Raw genomic sequence first — 22079 nt, forward strand, 5'->3', positions numbered from 1 at the left:
TTTTTTGAGAAAAAATGTGTCACATGAACATTGATTAGAAACAACTTTACAAATGTGACAATTTTAATGTCAAGATATGTTTGCTAAGTTCAACATTACTTGTTTGTTTTGAACATTAGACTGCCAAATAAGCAGCAAATTTTTACAAATCCTTTAAGTATTAGAACCAAATAACCCTTGTATTAGTTGTCAAGAGTGTGCTGTGTATTACTGGGAATCACCATTGCAGAGTATTTATAAAAGGAAGGGCAAAACCAGATACTCAGGTTTGTGACATAGGATCATGCACGTTGGAAATCAAGAGAAATCAGTTCAGATATTGCAATCTTTAATAGCAGAACAAGAAACACAGAGCTACCATTGCACTTATTCATTCTTTAATTTCTTAGGTAATTTAAAATATCTTGAATTTTTCAAGTATGAACTAAATGATACATGTTAGGTAGGATTATTACCAAGATTATAGCTTAGGGCAGCATTCACGTGCAGATCAGTGCTCTTAGGTAATTCAGACCAGTTTCAAGCAGTCAGTTTCTGCTAAGCACTTACCAAAAATTATTTTCAGTAAAGCCAATGACATTTCAAACCCAACATAGAATTTCTATTAACAGTAAGCAATTTGTGAGCTGATCAATGTGGATTCACTATCTAAGGCATGTCAGTATGTTATGCTTTCATGCCTCTTGATATCATCACTGGAAAACTCTTTGGATTTATTTCCTTGGTGCTCATTGCAACAGTCTCTAGAAAGCATAGCTTACAGAATGGTTTTAAATTTCATCCTTTAATTCAGTTTATGGGCCCTCACCTTCAGAGTTTTTACGTTCCCTTAAGACATATTTGGGCTCGCCTTTCTTTTTGACAGAGTTGCAATTAGTCCTGGGGAGCAGTTGCTTCCAATTAACAAGGAGGAGAAAGTCACAACTGAAGTTTTATAACAAATCATTAGGCATTCTGATATCAGACCAGTGTATTATGAGTTTTTGTAATAAAAATCTGTTACATATTGTTAAAAACAATTCTGCCCATTCTTATTTATTTATGATCATTATATTTTAGTACTTACTGGCATTTCCTGAGAAGATAAATATTTTGGTGTTTTTGAGCTTCCCAGAGGGATAGAATTTCTACCATGCACATACACACCATTTTGCTATAGCTCATTTTATGTCACACAAACAATAAAATGCAAAATACTCATTCTAACACTGTGGCTTGCACTGAATGGTCACAGCATTAATTTATTTTAAGCTAACACATTTTTAATAAAGGAAATCAAAGTCTTTTTTTTTTACAAAAGCAAAGAAGATAACTATTTTAATGAAACAACAATCTTATTCATCTCACAATCATGTCATAGTTTTGAATAGTGGTGGTCTCTGCCTCTGTTAGATTTTTTTTTAAATAAATGTATTATGATTACAAAAGTTTTGGTTCCTAACATCTAAAACTAAAATATTTAATTTTTTTGTGTGATTCCCTTTCTATATGACAAATAGTTCATTGTAGATACCGGTAAGTATATCTAAGTAGTAAGAATGTGCTAAAACTTACCTTTGGTAATCATAGACTCTTTGAAGAGGAGAAAAATGAAAACTGCTATTTAGTAGCTTTTGATGAGATGCTGCAGTATATAGGGAGATAGCCTGTAGGTTCTTTTTGTATAGTTTAAAACATAACCCCCACCCCCCCCCACACACAGATGTAGACAATATACATTTTTTGTGTACCTCACATTGATATTAATGGAACTTACGTGAGCATATCCAGGTCTAAAAGGTGGGCCCTAAGGGCTTTAAAAGATTCTGCTATAGCTGAGAAGGGAAGCTAATATTTCCTTGATTTTAGAAGTCAGGTCGACTTTTACAGTGCAAAAAGCCAGCATTATGTAATGAAAATATCTCAGTAAATTTCATCAATAGGTATGTATTTTTCATGTTCAGACTTCAGGTAAAAACTGAAGAAACTTTAGTTGAAGAAGATGGGTGAATACTGTAATTTTTGTAGAACATCACTAACTAGGTTAAATAATTCCTTTGCTATTTGGGAACCAGATAAACAAGTTTGTGTAGAGCCCTTTATTAAGTGTGTGTGTATATCTCCCTTCATCTGTGTGTTTGTGTGTTCTGGGGAAGGGGGTGAAAAACAGAGTAGCAGGAGTTTTAAATGAGCAGTTTGTGCAATATGCCTATATGATGAAAAGATTTATGTAGAATATTACACTGTTGTTTTTCAGATATATTTTCCGTCCAGATGCAGCAAAAAAGTTTTCTTGATGTCTAATCAAGCAATGCAGTTTCTTCAGATTTGAAGAACTCAGAAAGTTAGTTTTTTTATTCTTCTTCATTTAAGTATTATTTTTTAATTGCAGCGTATTAAACATAAAATCTGGTACAATCTTTAAAAATAAATAGGACCTAACTATAAATGGGCCCTGTTGTGTTTTTATCTTTGACAAGCAAGTAATTGCTTCTCAAATTTATCAGTTTGTTTATGCAAAAACCATTTACCAAGCCTAGCTCAAAAGCATCAATTTCATCATTATCATCTTATTAATTTAGCCAAGCTATAACACAGCTGATTATTCCTGAGTAATATCCTCTGCAGCACATCATGTGTGGCAAAACCATCTGTACAGTACCTATTTAATAAATAAACCCTCGGCTAAATGTCTCTGTTTATTGAGAACTAATGTTTATAGAAAATATAATGGAACTCAATAAATAACTCAGCTTCATCAACCTGCATATGAATCAGTGCAAAGAACGCTGACATCATCACCTTTCAAGTACCAGAGAAAGCAAAATTACCCAAAAGAGCTATAGAGTCAATATTAAGGCATTAAAACTGCAATGAAGGCATATTAATGCTTAAAACTTCATTGTTGGCAGTGGAATTGGCACAATGGACATATTTTATAATTCTAGGAATACTTAGGTTTTATGGCTGCTTCTTTGTTGACTGCCTTGCACTTAATGTAGTTTCCACTTTAAATAAAAAAACCCCTCAAGATCTTTAAAAAAAAAAAACCGAGAAAATTGCTGATTCTAAGCATTCATTTTTAAAATAATGCAAACTGCTGATTCCAATTGTTCAGATTTAAGAAAAAAAAAGCCAACTTCTTTAACTCCATGCTTCCTGAATTCATATTAGTAGTAACTAGATATTTTGTGGCAAAGGCTTTTAAAAAAGTCACAAGTATTTTTTTAAAGAGATTATTCTGAGTGACGTCATTAGTACTGAGAATGTGAGAAGGATTTAGTCATTTTGCAAAGAAAAGCCAACTTAGGTTTTGAAACATTAGTAATATTCATGCCCAGTATATAAAAGTGCACAATTATTTAACATATTCACATTGATTCTCATCACCGCACTATTTTAAAAATTTGCATTAATAACTTGAATTTTTAAGCTAGTATGAATCCAATGAAGCAAAGTGGATAATTTTGAAATAGATAATGAAAATGGAGCCATTGGTTACAACCTGTTTCAAAAGTCTATCTGTCCTTATTTTACTTTCCAGAAATAAAAGTTCATTGACAGAGAATAAACATTGTCCTTATTCAAATCCAAGGAATGGACCTTACTGATTTTTGAAAGCAACTCTATTTTTGTGCATCAGTATGGCCCACTTCCACCTGGAAGCTTACTTGGCATGTAGCTTAAACTCTTCCCTTTTTCCAGTGCCCACAGGACTTCAGATTTTTACTGAGGCCCTACCCTGTTATAATTTAAAACCTAGAGAATTAGCAGACGCTGACCTGTTGCTAGGGTCATGTGGGCTCATTTTCCAGGCCTGGTTGCTACTTCCACTCATGCAGCTCTGAAACCCACCTGGCTCACTCTTCTAGGTGAAGATGGATATGTTCACACTTTGAAGACATTTTTCTAAGGCCACAAGATCTTTGTAAAGTTACAATTAGGGAAAAGAGTTGTGGATATACCTTTCAAATGTCAGTCTAGAGGCAGGATGTTGTTTTGTTTTTGTTTTTGCTGCTTTTCAAAACATTTATTACAATGTCTCATGAGAGAAGGGGGCAAAGTGTGATAACCCAAGAGGGGTTACGTCCTGTAATCTGTAGATATCAGCTTTTTTTTTGCCTAGATGCTGGATTCATTATGCTAGATGTACAGTTGTGTGTGTGTGTTTTTTTTAAGTGTTTCAATTTATGTAGTGGGCTCTGTGGTTTGTACAGAGACTACCCATTCTCCAACCCTAGGAAGGGTTGAGTGGTAATCCTAACAGAATCTTCATACCTCCTAAATGAGGCAAATGCCTCAAACAAAATGAATACCACATCAAAAGAGCAGAAAGATAGTGAAATGCTGCCAGTAATTGCCTTTTGGGGCAACTCAGCTTAAACAACTTAAAGCTTGCAAACGCTGCACCCACACTACCCAGAAGAATACTTTTGTCCGAGGGTTTAAATTGAAAGCTAGGAAGCCAACAACTCTAAAACCCCTGCCTGGGAGCCAGAGCACACAGTGTGCCTTTGACATATGTCTATAAGGAAACCTGTGTCTGGCACGTCAGCAGTTTTGAATAGCTCGTGTTTGGTGACCAAAGTCAACACCCCACATATTTTGTCACAATGAGACCCAGATCAGCAAAAAGGCTGTTGGATTGACTAACTGGGTACATCTACTTAAGATGACCTGTGGTTTAAAAGAGCAGAAAGAAAAGAATGCAGCCAACGTTCTGCATGCAAGTGGCCTATGCCCGAGGACTCCTGAGATTAAGCAAAGGAAAATTTTATCTATTTGTTCTGAGTCTAATTCAGTGTCTAGCCTCTCATTGTGTAATCCATAAAGTCATTTTCATCCCATTTTAAGAAATCAATTTTAGATATTTCTGATGAGAGGTGATGTCAGACCTTACCATTTTGAAGCAAGAAATCAAAATACCAATTCTAGTCATCCACCCTGAGATGGGTAACAGGGGGCAGGTGCATCTCTGCTGTATGTGGAAGATAGAGAGTATGTCTCCCATAAAATGTGAGTGATTTGGATATATCTGAATGCATTGGCCTAACATAGCTCTTAAATCCACCTTGGTCTAGTCCTAAGGACTCGTTAAAGGAGTAGTAATTTAGCTTATATCTGTTAAGAGTCAATGCTAGGGGCCACTGAATGTGACAGACCACAATTCATAGTTGTAATGCCAAAGCCGAAGATGCAAAGACGGGCCTTTCCTATAGGCTGGCCATAGTCTTGGAGAAATCTAGGAATTGGTAAATCTGATGTATATCTGTGGAAAATTCCTGGCTTGAGAAAGGAGAAAAACTATGAAGTAGGTGGCACATTTTTGACTTTCTTGCATTCTATGGTGGTAGCAACTCTATAAAGAATAGAAAAACATATAGTTTCAAAGGCAACATTGCAATAAATACCAATAAGAAGATGGTAATATAATTGGATGATTTAAGGCACAGTAAAATATATTCATCTGTTCATTCATCTAATCATGCAACAATATTTATCAGGTGCCTACATTGTGCTAGGCATTGGGATACTATAGTGAACATAAAGAGATACTGTCCTAGTTTCACAGATGGCACGATCTGGTGAGGAATTGAAAGGTTATAGAAATAAATGCAAAATTCAACTGTGAGAAAGATTATGAGGAACAGATGCAAGATGGAGGTGTTGAGAACATTTCCAGCAAAGAAAATAGCCCCTTAAAACAACCATGGTGGTAAAGGAGTCCCGTGGTGTACTCAGAGAACTTAAAGAATAGTGTGAATGAACAGCAAGAGAAATCTGGTGCAAGGTGAACCTGGAAAAGGTGGCAGGGTTTGATGTTAAGAATTTTGGTCTTTACAGCAATGTTAAAGTTAATCCATATTATCCACGGCCTTACTGTTCTCTGGAGAACTTATTACTGAGTCCCATGGCAGTAAATATTTGCCATCAGCTGATACTAAAATATTATTCACTTCTTCAACTGATATTTTATTGAGCACCTACACCATGCAAGGAACGAGCATTGTTAATATAGTGGTGATGCACATATGCATGGCCCATGCTGTCACGAAATTTTCATTCTAAGATAATTTTTAATTTTTAAGCGACAGGGTCTCACTCTGTTGCCCAGGCTGGAGTGCAGTGATGGGATCATAACTCACTGCTCCCTCAAACCCTTGTGTTCAAGTGGCCCTCCTGCTGGAGCCTCTCAAGTAGCTAGGACTATAGGCATGTGCCACCACACCCCACTAATTTTTTAAATTTTTTTGGTAGAGATGGGGTCTCACTATGTTGCCCAGGCTGGGTTTGAACTCCTGGCTTTAAGTGATCCTCCCACCTTGGCTTCCCAAAGTGCTGGGATTACAGGCATGTGCTACTGTGCCCTGCCCGAAAAGATAAACTTTGAATACAGGTATAACAAGTGTTATAAAAGAGAGAGTGCAGGGTTTATGACAAGGGAGTCATTTTGATGGTGTGAGTTGGGGATGCCACCCTACAGGAGTGATTTAAGCTGACGTGTGAAAGATGTATTCTGGCTAGACTGTCCACTATCAACAGTGAGAAAGTGGTAGGAGGTAAAGAGAAAGAATGAAGGGCTTAAAGCCTTAGTGACTGTTTATAGCTAAATAGTGGAAACCAATATGATTTTGTTAAACGCTGGATGTGGCAGTTGCGTTTTTGACATTTTTCCCATGAACCTGCAAGAATACATGAGTTTTGAGGAGTGAGGATGTCTTTGTGAAATTTCTCATCACAACACACACAGTTTAACCTGGGTTAGGTCCCTCAAACACACTGCCAGCCAACGGCCACTCTTGCCTTTCAGCAGGGCTCTGTGGTAGGTATGAATGCTAAGACCTGAGACCATGATCTTTTTTGACAAGCCATTTTTTGTCCTGGGATCCCAATTAAATCCATGTGCATTCTGTCTCTGGGGTCAGGAGGATTAAAGTTGGGGAAGGAATGAGGCAGATAATTATGACTACCTCTCATTTACTCCTTGTTTCTCTTTTGGGGATACTCATATGGAAATACATAAGCTATTTTTTCTTCCATTATCCTCCTGAGGAAAGAAGGAAAAGGAATGGGTTGGAAATCTTGGGCTGAAGCAGAGAGAATTGTGGGCTGTGCTGAGATGGTGCTCTCTGGCTTATAGACTTCCAAAGTCTTCTAGTTCTCATCACTGTTCTGACAAGGAGTAAGTAGCTCTGAAGCTCTCCATAATATCTGTTCCTCCTGGGTTGCAGCTCTTTTGTATCAGAGCTCAGACTAAAAACAATAGCTGTAGGAGGAGGTATTGGAATAGATGAAAATCGATCAAATACTGCAGAATCCTGAGCACTCTGCATCTGCATGGCTCAGACACTACTGCACACAGTGTAGGGGGTTGTCTTGTGTTCCATATCATCCTTTGAAAGGGAATAACTCTGCACTTCACACATATACATGTTTATGGCCTAACATGTCCCACTGTCCTACGCCTTTGTCTTAACACATTACATCCATTGTTTCTGCTTTCTACTGGTTGAATGAAAATAGATGGTTACATCAATGCATATAGTAAATTGATGGTGGCCCAGGTAATCAAAAGTCTTGAAAAAATAATTTTAAGAAAAAGATGCATTTCATACAACCTTTTTTTTTTTTGACTTTCAAGAACTCTTAGTTTAGTAAAAGCTACTCACTACTTTTAAGAGTTTTCCATTTCATTCAACTGTTCGCACTGCTGAACTGAGTGACATGGGTACCACTTTTCTTGTAGAAAGGAAAATATAAGGTTTACAAATATTTTCTGACATTTTTGATAAAATGTACAACATAGTTCAGTTGAAGAAGGCATTCCCTACTTAATGCATTTTAAGTCATTTGTGTTTACTTTTACCTCTTTCCTATAAATCTGTAGTCATTCTGGCAAGCTAAGTAATAGGCATCCTGGTGGTTGCTGCTCATTAAAAGGGAAACACAAGTTTGACTCGAGGGAGAGGGCTTAGGTGAGAAAAGCCATTCCTTATACAGTGATGGTCTTCACACAGTATGGTGATAAAAGCTCAATGGAACTACTCTGGGTCATTCCTTCATCATCATTTGGTGTCATTTTTGCTTCTTCATTTGCTGATAAAGCATATTTTCTAATGCCAAAGATTGATTACTCCTGCTATACCTGAATTACAAATACAAGGGCTGTATCAGATGCTGTTGTTTCAGCATCAGCATAAGCCAGAATAAGATAAGTATTTAAAGATATTGCAGTAATGATCATTCATAGAAAGAAAGTAGAACTTTGTTAGTGTCTCTGTGATTTAGAATTCAATGAAGAAAAGAGCTCCCAAGGTATAGAATTATCATTGCTTTTTAATAGCATCTGAATAATTTTCATTTCTTTTCTTTGTCCTTCAAGTGTGAGAAAATATCAAGAATATTCCTTCCTTGTGGGATAAATCTCACCTACTTTTTTTTTGTAATTTTTGCTTGCTTCTTTGGAATGGAACTGAGTCTAGATATTATAGTTACATTAATGTGGGCAGTTTGATTATTAAAAAAGTCATTTAGAGAATGGTCACCACCTAGTTGGTCAGAATATTCTCAGGGTGATATAGTAAGTGCTGGCCATAGTTAACTTAATTAGCTGACAAACCATGAATCCTCTTGGTCACCTAGTCATATAGACATGGTATTAAACTACAGACCACTAATGCATATATCTGAGAACTGTGTGAAAGCTTTTATTGACTAAAGGAAAGTTTACAGCACAGTCAAGAGGTCAACAGTGAAATTATATTACTTAATCTATGAAGTTATGTGTTTTTATAAATACTTTGGAAATATCTCTCTGGTTAGTGCTAAGGAGATCTCCAAGTTAATATTAAAAAATTCACCAAGTTAATGGTTTTCAACCATATTATACCCAACTATCCATCACAAAAACATATTTTATGATGCCCAATATAGTAATCTTAAATGAAATTAACAGATAATAGTTACCTACTTGTGCACATCATTGAAAGAGGATCTATGATGTTCTAACTGTAATATGTAGGAAATATAAAAGGGAAGTATATAAGGAGATACTATGTATGTAAGCTGTAAATGCTCTGACACCACTATTCTAGTAGATGGAAATACACACTATAAATCTAAATTGCCACTTAGGTACAGGATTATCTCTCCTGAGAATCATTCCAGGAGTCAAGGGGTTTCCAGTGGTCTAGAAATTTGTCTATTTTGTTCTTGCTCCATACCAGTTCTAAACATGGCATTTGGCATGGAGTAAGTGCTCAATAAACACGTTACCATGAATGTTGAATGAGCAAAAGAAACAAAACAAATCTTTTCTCCTGCAAGAATTTATTTTCTGGTTAGAATGTCAGGTCAGTTCAGTAACACACAAAGCGAGGGTTCCTTGGTGCCCATGCATCGCAAACTGGGTGCGTGGTGCATGCTGTGGGGAACTTGAGGATGCAGGCACCCACCCTGACCAGCTGTGAGCTGAGAAGGACTGCTGTGATCTCAGGTCATCCAAGCAGCAGGCCAGTTATGCATCTCAACTACACTCTGTTCAGTGCACTTCTGTGCCAGGTACAGGCCCAGGTGCAGGGGACAGATAGGTTAATAAGACCCTGTGCTCCTGAAACTGCCATTTGAAGATGTTTCCAACATCAGAATGTGTCCGAAGCCCTTCAGGGATGGTTAAATGAATATTCCCAGGCCCCACCTCAGAGATTCCAATCTGCATTTTAACAAGTTTCAGAAATAAATTGTGATGTAAGTGGTTCATGGACCTTACTTTAAGATAAACATCAAATGAGGTGGACAATAAACCTAAAATGTGTTCTTTATGAGAATTTTCAATATTCGGGAAATGAATGGCCACCATGGGTGAATGTTGAGAATTCTTTTGACAGGAAATTTCTTACATTCATTTTATAAATCAGGTGAATGCAAAAGATGAGAGTGCATGTTTTTAAGACTTCATTTATAAGACTGATGCTGTTTGTAAGACATTATTGTTTTAATATTCATGTGATAGTAAAAATGGTCTTGATTATAAGTGGTGCACTTATATTTGTTTTCTTTTGTTAGTATTGCAGATGGAAAGGTAAGTGGAAATATATTGAGAAGTATAAGATGGTGTTATAAGACAGCTTTTAAGGTTTCTAATATCTTATAACACCATCTTATACTAAGATTATTTCTAGGATTTAAAAAAATCACCTTAAAATTCCTTTTTAAGAAACACCTTAGGATTAGCCAAAAGTGTTTATGGTTTATCTCCTTAGTTTAAGATTTCATTTTTATGTACCTTGTACCTTTTATGTACCTTGTCTGAAGTTTTTAACTGTAATCAAACTGTGTGTATTAAAAACATACACTCTCATCTTTTGCTTTCACCTGATTTATAAAATGAATGTAAGAAATTTCCTTTCAAAAGAATTCTCAGCATTCACCCATGGTGGCCATTCATTCCCCAAATATTGAAAATTCTCACAAAGAACACATTTTAGGTTTTTAAGTGTAATCAAGTTTTAAACTGTAACCAAAATAAGAGTATATCTTATGATACTTGCCCTTTTAGTAGTATATATCTGACAATATTTTAAATATAGGTAGCTATCTTAGTTACAGAGACACTAACATACCAAAGACTAATACAGGTTTTTTGACTGTATATATTTGAATGCATTTTTAAAATGTAATTGGGTGAAAGCAGAATGGAAGACTTTCCAAGTTTTATTATGTATATTTAATAGCTCAACATAAGGGAGTAAATGGACAGTTACTCTGGTAGAAAAAGACCTATAGCTGCAGATAATTCCATTACATCTCCCTCTAGGCAAGGGGACCCACCCCCACTGATGCCTCCACACACTCCCAGGCCTCATCCTCATGAAAACAAATCAACCAACCAACGAAAATAACCCTAATTTTGAATTACAGATCATTAGCATTACTTACAACCATATTCAAATTAATCACAAATTCACAAAAAAGCAATAAATTCATAGGTCAATTAATAGCTTTGTCTACATGATTCAAACAAGGGTTTTATTAATATTTCTGAACTGAATATTTTCTTTTTTAAAAATCTAGTTTCAATGCTATGAATACTTAGCTTTCTAAAAATCAAATAATTTACAGGGCCACGAAGATTATAGTTTTCTTCTTTTAAAATTAGTAATTATCTTAGCACATATAAAGTAAACAAAATGAGAAAACAAATGTTCAGTTTATTGTCTTAAGCTTGCAAATGATAAGAAGGCTGCCTTTTTATTCTTTGGAGTAGTTCTATAGGTTACTAAGATAACAGAGGACTAGGTGAATCTTTAGTGGGATACATATTTACAGAAAGTTTTCTAAAAAATGCTTTCTATGGAGGAAATCTTTTTGCTTCGATGTGCTATTTTGTGGGTATAAATTCAACTGGGTAGAGAGTATTCTGAACAAATCCTGATTTGTTCATTTGTTAAATTTGATTTCCTCATTTTTTTATTTTATATATGACCACTGAAAAACTACAAAACAAAAATTTGGTTTAATTTCCATTTAGACCTTTTTCAAGGAGACTCAGTAATACAAGTGAGCAAAGGTCACATTTTTGAAAGAAACTTCCTCTTTCTTATGTATTCTCAGAGTGTTGCCAACATTTATAAAGATGACCCAGCACATGTTATATTCAAATAGAAAAATGATTATAAACATCAACATGTGTAGATTTCCACAGACTTCCTGATATTCACAGGATGTGTAATACTCAAGCATCAACATGTGTAGGTTTCCATAGACTTCCTGATATTCACAGGATGTGTAATACTGAAGAATCAACATGTGTAGATTTCCATAGACTCCCTGATATTCACAGGATGTGTAATACTGAAGAAATGAGGTGCTGTTACACACACACAGGCACACACAAAGGACTCAAGCAGAGCAGAGTCATGAGCAGTGGACAGTTGAGTATGGGACTGACTCAAACGAAACTGATAAAATGAAAGTGTGTGAAGGCTATGCCTGGTGAGATCAGCCCATGGTTACACCAGATACAATAATAGGACACAGGCGAAGATCGCTTCTGCCTCATGTTGCACTGAGAGTCCAAGAAAGTTTGGCAAGTAGACCCTGAAGTCCTGTCCAGATAATCCAAAATCATCACCCATGGAGCTTAATTCTGAATTTCCGCCCCAGACGAAACTCCGATTAAATTCAATGAGTGTTTCTCATTTTAGAAAGTTGTGCATGTGCATGCCATATTCTTTTCTTAGATAAAAACATACCCACAGCTCCTTCCATACAAAATGAAACCAAACACATTTAGAACGCATGTAAGCCATTTCTCTATGGGAAAGGCCATTTGTGGTTAACACAGAAAGTATTTATGGTTTCACTGTTAATTGTGGTTTCTTTGTATTAGCCAAAAAAGGTAGCATTTTTCATGTTAGAAACAGTATGAAAACAATAGCCTTTCTAAAAAATATCCGCATTTTCTGGGGCATGAGGAAGTAACTAAATTTATGATATCTTCTAAACACCAAAGGAGTATATGCAACATAAAATTGTGTTTTCAATTTGAATAAAAGTTTGTTCAAAATTATCTTAATTGTACTTTTGTATATTTCCAAAAGATAAGACTGTATAATCAACATTGTATATTTAAGGCATTTGATTTTTTATTCATATTTGTTATCTAGCAATAATAACATTTATTTCTGAATCAATGCTATTCTTGTAAATTAATTCCTTTCTTCTGAAAATTGTTAATTTTACAACGTGCATGTTTATAAACGTTGATTCATTTACCTAAATCAGTTGGCTGACTTGCCTAATTCCCTCTGTCTTCCTCTTTCTCTCTTCCTTCTTTCTTCTCCCCTCCTCTCCCCTCCCCTCCCCTCCCCTCCCCTTCCCCTTCCTTCCTTCCAAAATGCAATACTGCATTTTGGCAAAGATTCTATAATGAGAGTGAGTGCATTCAAGAGGTTAATTACATGTAAAACAGTCAGTTTCATTAATTCGAATGTACTGTACATTTTTGGGGCCTATATGTTAATATTTTTTAACAGACATTTCCACAAGTGCTACATTTTAACATCTGAATGCATCATGTATATATTATTAGAAGAGGGAAAGAAGAGACAATTGTGATTATTAGGTCAATAACCAGAACACTTAGAAAGATTAATATATCAAGCAGTTTTTAAGTACACTGGCTTTTATTACCTACAGGAAAGAATATATATTCTAATTTCATTATTATGCAATTTAAAAAATTTTAGAAGAAGCAATATATAAATATTTGATTATATCTTATTAAATTCCATAAGAAAAAGAAGCCATCAAAACATGACCCTAATTGCCTCTTTCTGAGTGTGAAAACCATTCTTTATGAAAATGCTTGGAAGTATAATTTATCAATTTAATCACATACATTTATGTATATCTCCTGAGTGTACGTGAAATTGAGTCTAAATGAACATTTTATGATGTTAAACGCATTTTTCCAAAGATCTACATTTATTCAAAGATCATGTAAAAGGCTGTTAATTTGGATAAATACTATTCTGTCCATTGCTAAGGATTTATAAAATTCTGAGTTTAACTTAAAGACATCAAACATATTGGTACATTTAAATTGCACCAGTATTCATTTTTAAAAATCTTTAATAAAAAATGTAAAAGTTTTGGTTTATATTTTGTCTCCTTTCTTTTACAAATAGAAAATTAAACTGGAATATATTGTTATATATGAAATTTATTAACTATGATTAAGTTATATGCTATATAACTTTCTGCCTCTCAGATATTATTGTAATATATTTTATCTAGTGTGTAATATTGAATCTTAGTGTAGTAATATATTTTGACATTTATATATAGATTTATATATTTTTAAATGTATTCATAATCATAGGATATGTTTTTCATGTCTTTTTGTGATTTTTAGTTTGAAAAACATTAACATTTTAAGCGATAACATTCATAGAAGGCAAATACTTCTCTGTGGAGTCTTTACAAAAAGGAATAAAACCTCAAACTAGAATTCATTTAACTTCATTTTAATAGATATGTTACGTTTTATTTTTGTTGCCAACATCTGAAGTAAATAATTTCTGAATCCAGGTAGTTGTTTTTGCACAGCAGAATAAAATATCTTTTTTACTATTTTACTATTTTCATTTGTATTCAAATATTGATATGAAGTAACCAAAGAACAAAACAGACTTTACTAATACATTCTTTAGTTGCGGGCAATAGGTGGTGAGAGTCAAAAAGAAGAAAAGTCCAAACAAAGGTTTTTCATTTCTTGCTGTTTACAAATATGTAAAAACAAGAATTCATAGTGTCCATATATTTCCTAGCCTTTAGTGTCACATTTTGTTCAGCAAAGGTTTCTTACCTTTTTTCATTGATGCCTTATTGAGAATCCTGAAATACTGCTGCTCAGTTCTTTCCTCTTCATCTGCTTGCATTGTGCATATCAGTCTGTAGGGGGCACTCCTCAGCTACCACAAAGACTTGTGATAAGTCCTTTCTGTGGTCTGAAATGTATTTAATACTCATTATTTTATCAAGGCACTTAGTTTAAAGAGAATTCATAGTTTATCTTTAAAGCATATATAGCCATAATTGAGAAAAAAACCCTCAGGTATCAAGATGGGCATTTGGATTTCCGAGGATGTTAATAAAAATTTACAAAACTGCATTGTACTTTGGTAAATTAGTACTTTTTAGAGCTTCCTTCTTTCTATTCTTTTGTTGGAGCTCAGGGTGGATTTTATAATACCCAGACTTTTATTACTATACCTCGAGCCTTGTTGTCTCTTTTCCTTGAGGGCTCCCAGAGAGCAGAATGTAGAGAGATCATGATTTACATGCGGGAAGAGGAACCACAGAGTTTTTACATAGAATTACATGCCCTACACTGGAGCTTATAAACAGCTTATCCTTAACGGGAGTGAAATATTGAATTTAAGATTGTGTGTGGCCTTCTCTACTCCCTTTCCTCCCTTTCTCCTCCCATCTCCGACAGAATCTACTTGGGTGGCAATTCTAAGAACCCCTTCCATAATAATGACGTGGTCCTCTCACATGGCTGTATCTTCCAGGTTCACATCAGCTGTGGGTGCAGCTGCTTTGGCTTATTATAGATTTCCATAGTTACCTCTCAGAGAGACCAGCAGCATTAACTGGTCTAACACGTTGGGGGTTGACTTTCTTTCCACATTCAGCCTCTTACTTGCCTCTGTGCCAGTGCTTCTGCGTCCTGCTGTTAGCATGGTTGTACTCTCCTCACCCTCTTTGAGACCAGCCCCTCCTCTTGATCAGAGAGCCCCTCACTCCTCTGGAGCCTGACACTGGATGCCACTTCAGCAGTTGCTTCATCCTTTTCCTTATCATCAAACGTTCCCTTTCTCTGCTGTAATTTCTCCTATCTCTCTTCACCCCACTTCTCCTGCAGCCTCTCCATTTCTCAATCCATTTTATTTTTTTATTTTATTTTATTTTTTTCGAGACTGGCTCTCACTATGTTGCCTGGGTTGGTCTTGAACTCCTGGGCTCAAGGGATCCTCCCCACCTCAGTCTCCCGAGTAGCTGGGACTACAGGCATGCCCCACCGCACCTGGCCATTTTTCAGTCCATTTTAGAACAGAACCTCTCAAAGGGCTGTCTGCATCTGATGTCCTAGGCTTTCCACCCCTCCTTCTTTCCTTTCTGCTCCACTGATGCTCTGTTCCTAAAATCAAGGAACTCCATGATGCTAAACCTAATGGTCAGTCCTCAGCCCTCATCTTTTACTTTATTTTTTTTATTGCTGCTTCCTATATAATGACTCAGCCCTCATCTTGATTGACATAGAAGCAGCATTTTATTTTTCCCTATAGGGGATCACTCTCTCCTCTTTAAATGATTTCTTTCACATGGCTCTGGTTGTCCTCCTCCCTCACCAGCAGCTCTTACTCCACTCCTTTGCTAGCTGTGTCTCATCTTCTTTTAAAAAGCTTAAAAAACATTTTTTTTTTTTAAATGAAGATGGGGTCTTGCTGTATTGCCTAGGCTGGTCTGGAACTCCTGGACTCAAGCAATCCTCCCAGCTTGGCCTCCCAAGGTGTTGGGATTACAGGTGTGAGCCACCACACCCAGCCTGTATCTCATCTTCTTGAACCCAGGGAAGCTCAGGTGTCTCTCTCTACACTTGCTTTCTAGGTTAATCTCATCTCTCAGGCTTTACATACTGTCTGTATTCTGAAAAATCCCAATTTTTTCTTTCTAGCCAGGACTACTTCCCTCAACTCCTGGCATGTGTATTTAACTTCTTTTTTACTGGACATTGCTGTTTGGATGTCCAACAGGCTTCTCAAACTGATCTCCATCCTAACCTCACAAAACAAGCCACTTCTTAACAGTCCTTCCTGTCTTAGAAAAGGGAATTTTCTCAGGATAAAACCTCAGTTTTAAGACAGTAGTCCAAGTCGCTGTCATCATTTCCTGTGTCCATTTCTCCTCACTCCAATACACCCTGACATCAAATCCATAGAGGTTAAATATCAGTTCATTTCAGTCCCTTTCTCAAAACCCACCAGTGGCTCTCTACAGAACAGAGTGACGGCCACAGTGCTGTTAATGACGCCCGGGCTCTACTGGATCTGACCTCTGAGATACCTCTTGGCTTCTTCCCTTACTCTGCTCCCTGGCTCACTTCACGCCAGCCACATGTCCCACTTTGCACTTGCTTGATAATCCAGGAAAATCCCTGCTCCAAGGGATTTGTTATTTTCTCTTCCTAGAGTGCTCTTTTCCCTGATACCTTCATGACTCACTTCCTCACTTGCATAATATCTTTCCCCAAAGTCATCTATGTACTGCGTAGGTGTCCCTGACCACTCTTAAAAATAGCAGCCCTTGGCTGGGTGCGGTGGCTCCCACCTGTAATCCCAGTACTTTGGGAGGCTGAGGCAGGTGGATTGCCTGAGGTCAGGAGTTCAAGACCAGCCTGGCTAACATGGTGAAACCCCGTCTCTACTAAAAATACAAAAAATAGCCGGGCATGGTGGTGCACGCCTGTAGTCCCAGCTACTCGGGAGGCTAAGGCAGGAGAATTGCTTGAACCCAGGAGGCAGAGGTGGCAGTGAGCCAAGATTGTGCCACTGCATTCCAGCTTGAGTGACAGAGCAAGACTCTGTGTGTGTGTATATATATATATATATATATATATATATATATATATATATATAAGCAACCATCCCTAGTGGACTCTGCCTTTTATGCAACTTTCTGGCTTTATTTTTTTCCATGGCACTTATCACCATCTGACTTGCCATATCTCTCACCTGTGCATCATCTCTTGTCGCCATCCATGTGTACGCCCCAAAGGGCAGGGGTTTTGTCTCTTGTGTCTGCTTTTGCTTCCCCAGTGCCCAGAGAGATAACTGACATGCAGTAGGCTCTTCGTAATAGTTGCTGAATGAACAAACCCATTTTAGCATATCATCTGTGAAAGGATTTATGTCCAAATTTGGAACTCAGCCAGGATTTGAATTGTATTTTGTCTTTTCTGTTTTAAAGCTTGCTTTCTGGTTTAAATTAGTTCCTCAAAGTGGTGCTACTTTATCTTGTGTTTGCACCCTTTGTTTTCTTCAGTTGACTTTGAACACATTGGTCTTTTTGCCTTTAACCAATATTGGATGCAATAATTTTTATTTTAAAAATCTTTTATTTCAACATTCAGCCAGACAGTTGAAGATGTAGTAATTTTTGGAGGCCTCACCATCCCCTCCCCTTTTGGAGGCCATTTTTTTTAATGGGATTAGGAATTTTGGGAGTTTAGGAAGGTCAAACTTCATGAGGAATTTTTAGTAAGGATAACTTTGGGTGTTTTCAAGGACTTCTCCACTTTTGGTAAAATGATAAATCTCTCCTGACTTAAACAAACTTTCTTGAGGAAAAACTTTTTTGTTTTTAATAGAGAAAAATTCTGTAAAAGGCTACTTTTGGGGTATTTGGTAGAAGCAGTTGGTCACAGGCCAACTACATAATTTTCTTGCTCCTCTCTACCTTCTTCCAATACCCCAATAACCTCAAGGTTATTGTGACCATATGGGATCACCTTTAAATATTTCATCTATAAGAGGTAACATGTTTAATTCCATGCATCAAATTATATGAACAAATTAATTCTGTGCATCAAATTATATGAACATATTGTGCTACCCTATCTAAGTAAATGTAGAAAAAGCTGTGGAAAAAGAAATCAACATTTGTTTAGGTCAAGCATTGTGCTAGGCCTTTTTCATACATCAACTTTTTTTTTTTTTTTTTTTGAGACAGGGTGTCACACTGTTGTCCAGGCTGGAGTGCAGTGGCGTTACCACTGCTCATGGCAGCCTCGACCTCCCTGGCTCAAGCAATCTTCCCCACCTCAGCCATCTGGATAGCTGGGACTACCAATGCACACTACCATGCCAGGCTAATTTTTTATATTTTTGGTAGAGATGAGGTCTTGCCATGTTGCCCAGGCTGGTCTTGAACTCCTGGGCTCTAGTGATTCTCTTGCCTCAGCCTCCCAAAGTGCTGGGATTACAGGCATGAGCCACCGTGCTTGGCCTTAATACAACCCATTGTACAGACAAAGAAATTCAAATTTGGAGAAATCGTATAAGCTTCCCAAGATCTTACATCCAGAAAATTAGAATACTGGGACTCAGAGATTTGTTGGTTTTTCAGACTTGTGTTTAAGAAGCTACTTAATTTGCTATAAACTCTGAAATGCTTTTTAGGCAGTTTTCAGAAAGCATTATGGGTGTATCCTAAATTTTCAGAAAGTATTGTTGGTGTATCCTAAATTTTTAAACTTTCTTACATAGCTGTGTGAGATAATGATGATTATTTATTGCACTAGGTCCTTTTCTAATCTTTTACAGACATTAGCTCTAATTTTTACAATAACCCCAAAACAATGGTGTTATCATCATTGCTATTTTACAGAGAAGAAAACTGAGGCTTATAGAAGTTAAGCAATTTTCCTTATGTTAAAGATGCTGATACCTGGGCTTCTACCTAGGATGATACATCAGATTTTTACATCTTTTACCCCCTCACCTTATTCAGACATCTATTCAAATATCATCATATCAGAAGGGCCCTCTCTAACCAAGCTGTCTAGATAGTTCTGACTCTAGTGGGTGTCCTCTTAGTCTGCTTAAGTTTTCTTTAAAACCCATTACCACCTAGACATTATATATTTATTTATTTGTTGTGTGCCTTTCCCAGCTAAAATATAAGCTATGTGAGAGTAGAAATGTTGTCTATTTTTATTCTCTGCTCTATCTGCAATGCTAGGATACACAATAGTAGACACAATAAATACCTGTCAAATAAATGTGAACAAGCATGGCACTGAAAATGTAGGTGGTAAAATCAGATTAATGTTGGTGAGTTGAAAACAGGAGATAAAGGATTCTTTGAACAAAAGAGAGTACAATAGAGAGGACTAGAACAGAATAGAACAGTCAGATAAGAAAGACTGAAGAAATGTTAGAATTTAGGTCCACTTGAAAACAAACCTTGTGAACATTGAAAGGAAAGTCATCCTTTTACATCAGGCAATGGAATTTGTCGAAGAAAGTAATGTGTATTTTTGCATCGTAGAAGACTAATAAAACTCTCAGTATCTGTTTAGAAAAGTCAGATTTCAAAGTAAAGGAGTATTCAGAGCCTGGACTGATACTTTGACTGGGGAATAAAGAAAAAAAAGACTATTTTGGGGGCTACTTACAGGAAGAAGTTTTTGTTGTAGAGTTAATCTGAAGACATGTAAGCTACTAAAGAGTTGACGATATTTCTAATATTTTATACTTAAAGAAAATGGGACATTTTACTTAGTTTTTAGGCAGTTGCAGAAAATGAGTATTTCTTGAAAAATAACAGTTAGGAGGTTTGCCATTGACATATTGTTTTGGGAATTTTAGTGAACTACTTTTTTCATAAGTTTTCCTTGTATCTGTGGGGTGGGGGATAGATTTGAATTAAACACAACATGATAGCACAAAGCAGCCTTTGACTTTCAAAAGCTGGTGCCATGTTTTTTCACTCTCGCCATTCTGGGCTTTTCTATGTTCTTTTCTTCTTTTTTTTTTTTTCATTTTATTTTATTTTATTTTATTCTTTTTAATCTTATTTGTTTTTCCTTTTTGTTCTGTCTTCAAAGCAATAATAATAAAAAATAATTATTATAATAAAAATGATAATAACTGTTAACATTTGAGTACTTTGTGCCAGGCACTATTCAAAGCACTTCACATTACTCAATGAATTTAATTATCTCGTCAGCTCTAAGAGGTAGGCACAATTATCATACTCATTTTACGGAGGAAATTATGACACAGAGACAGCAAGTCACTTGCTAAAGGTCACACAGCTAGTGAGTGACCCAGCCAGAATGACGAACCCTGGCAGATGGTTGCCAAGGTCCATACTCTTAACCACTAAGCTACCGGTTTTTTTCCTGATAAAATTATATTTACATTGAGCGTTTAACCTTTGTGAAATGCTGTTACATACACCAATTTTCTATTTTCTTCCCCTGCCATGGCTTGCCACTGACATTACTCAGCTCCTGCGCAGCAACTAGACGACACTTGGCATGAAGGCGCTTCCCTGCCTTGGCTCTCTAGGCACGAGTCATCAAGAAGTCTTTGAATGATTAAGTTATCATTATTACTTGATCATTTAGCAGAGAAAAATCAATCAGAGCCCTTGGCAGAGGCAGCTTTTAGGAGAAATGTTTTAATTTTGTTGATAGGACCTAAGCTGATAGAAAGATATATGCATGAACGGAAAGTATTAAAACCCAGGTCTTTTATGGTAGGGAGAGGTGCAACAGGGGCTCCATGTGCCCTTTTTTTAGGAGCTGAAAAATCCTGAAATGTACTGGATTGTGGAAGAGTGGAAGAAATGTTGCATTTGAAAATTAATAAAAGAGAAGAAAATAAAGTTCTTAAAAAATGTCGGGGAATATATTTCAGATAATAGTGGAAAGTTTGGTAATTTAAATGAATAAATATTAAGAGGCAAATATATAATTAATCACAGCTAATCATCCATCCATCCATCCACCCATCCATCCATCCATCTACCAAGTCACATTCTATACACTTGGCAACTGGAGATAAAAAGGAAAACAATAAACTGATCAGGAATGGCATTGCAGGCATCCTATGAATCATTTACTTTAACAGAATTAAAAAGACATTTCTTTTATTGGAAATACAATTTTCAATATTGTTACAATTTAATATACATGGACACTATCCCACATACATTATCATTGTCCAGTTTTCTCGTCTAATTTCAAACATGGGGCTCTTTCTGTTCCTCATGTTCAATATTAAGAGCATGCACCAGCTGTGAGAAGTGACATGCACAAATTCGGGTCACGTTTGAGCGGGAGAATGATGACCCAACTTTTACAGGTACATACTTATGACCAATGATAATGTAATCTCTGCTCCCTGGAAGTCGTATATACGGTTTGGTCTATATTGGGAACTTGTCCATAGACAGGTAGATTTCTTTTCCCATAAGCCCTCCATAGTTGTGGAGAACCATTTAAGAACACGTAAAGACAACTGTGAAATTAACATATTGTGAAAGGCACTTGAAAATAGTGAAACTAAAATCAAAGTTACCTCTGCCTGGTGCCAAGAGCAACTTATCAACAGAACTTTGTATGTCGTATGGATCCAGCATGTGGTATTAAGTGAATATTTGTTGAAAGTTTGGCTATAAAAATGAAGAGATCTTTTCCTGTGCAAGAACAAGCATTCATGCATTCTGTCTTTTAGACTGGAAGCATTTTCCTATTCTCAGCTTTACCTCTCTTCCTCTGTCATACCATTTTCTTTTGCACATGTACACCATTCTTTGCCTGCTCCATAACAGATGTGTTTCTCAGCTCGTTCTTCGAGAGCTAGGCCATGTTTCTGAAATTGAGCTTTAGTTTATCCTTACAGAGTTGTTTCTTCTTGTCTTGACTGTAGTTTTATTCCAGGACAGCATGACATGGCAGGTATTTGGGAGTGTCCACGAGGTCTGTAGCTTTCTGTATTGTAACAAGCCTACATCGTGTA

At 36.4% G+C, this 22079-nt stretch overlaps 1 long non-coding RNA gene across 1 annotated transcript in view; it reads right to left on the bottom strand.

Moving 5' to 3' along the window:
- LOC129031919 (uncharacterized) overlaps window positions 1-14972 on the bottom strand; it is a 75948-nt gene extending 60976 nt beyond the window's left edge. The window contains exons 1-2 of the long non-coding RNA XR_008501149.1: window positions 14758-14972; window positions 14351-14492 (exon numbers count right to left, since the gene is read on the bottom strand). This is a non-coding gene — a long non-coding RNA (uncharacterized LOC129031919). The remainder of the gene's footprint in view (window positions 1-14350; window positions 14493-14757) is intronic.
- Window positions 14973-22079: the final 7107 nt, after the last annotated feature.

The sequence above is a fragment of the Pongo pygmaeus genome, chromosome 11 (assembly GCF_028885625.2).
Source record: "Pongo pygmaeus isolate AG05252 chromosome 11, NHGRI_mPonPyg2-v2.0_pri, whole genome shotgun sequence".
Lineage (NCBI taxonomy): Eukaryota > Metazoa > Chordata > Mammalia > Primates > Hominidae > Pongo > Pongo pygmaeus.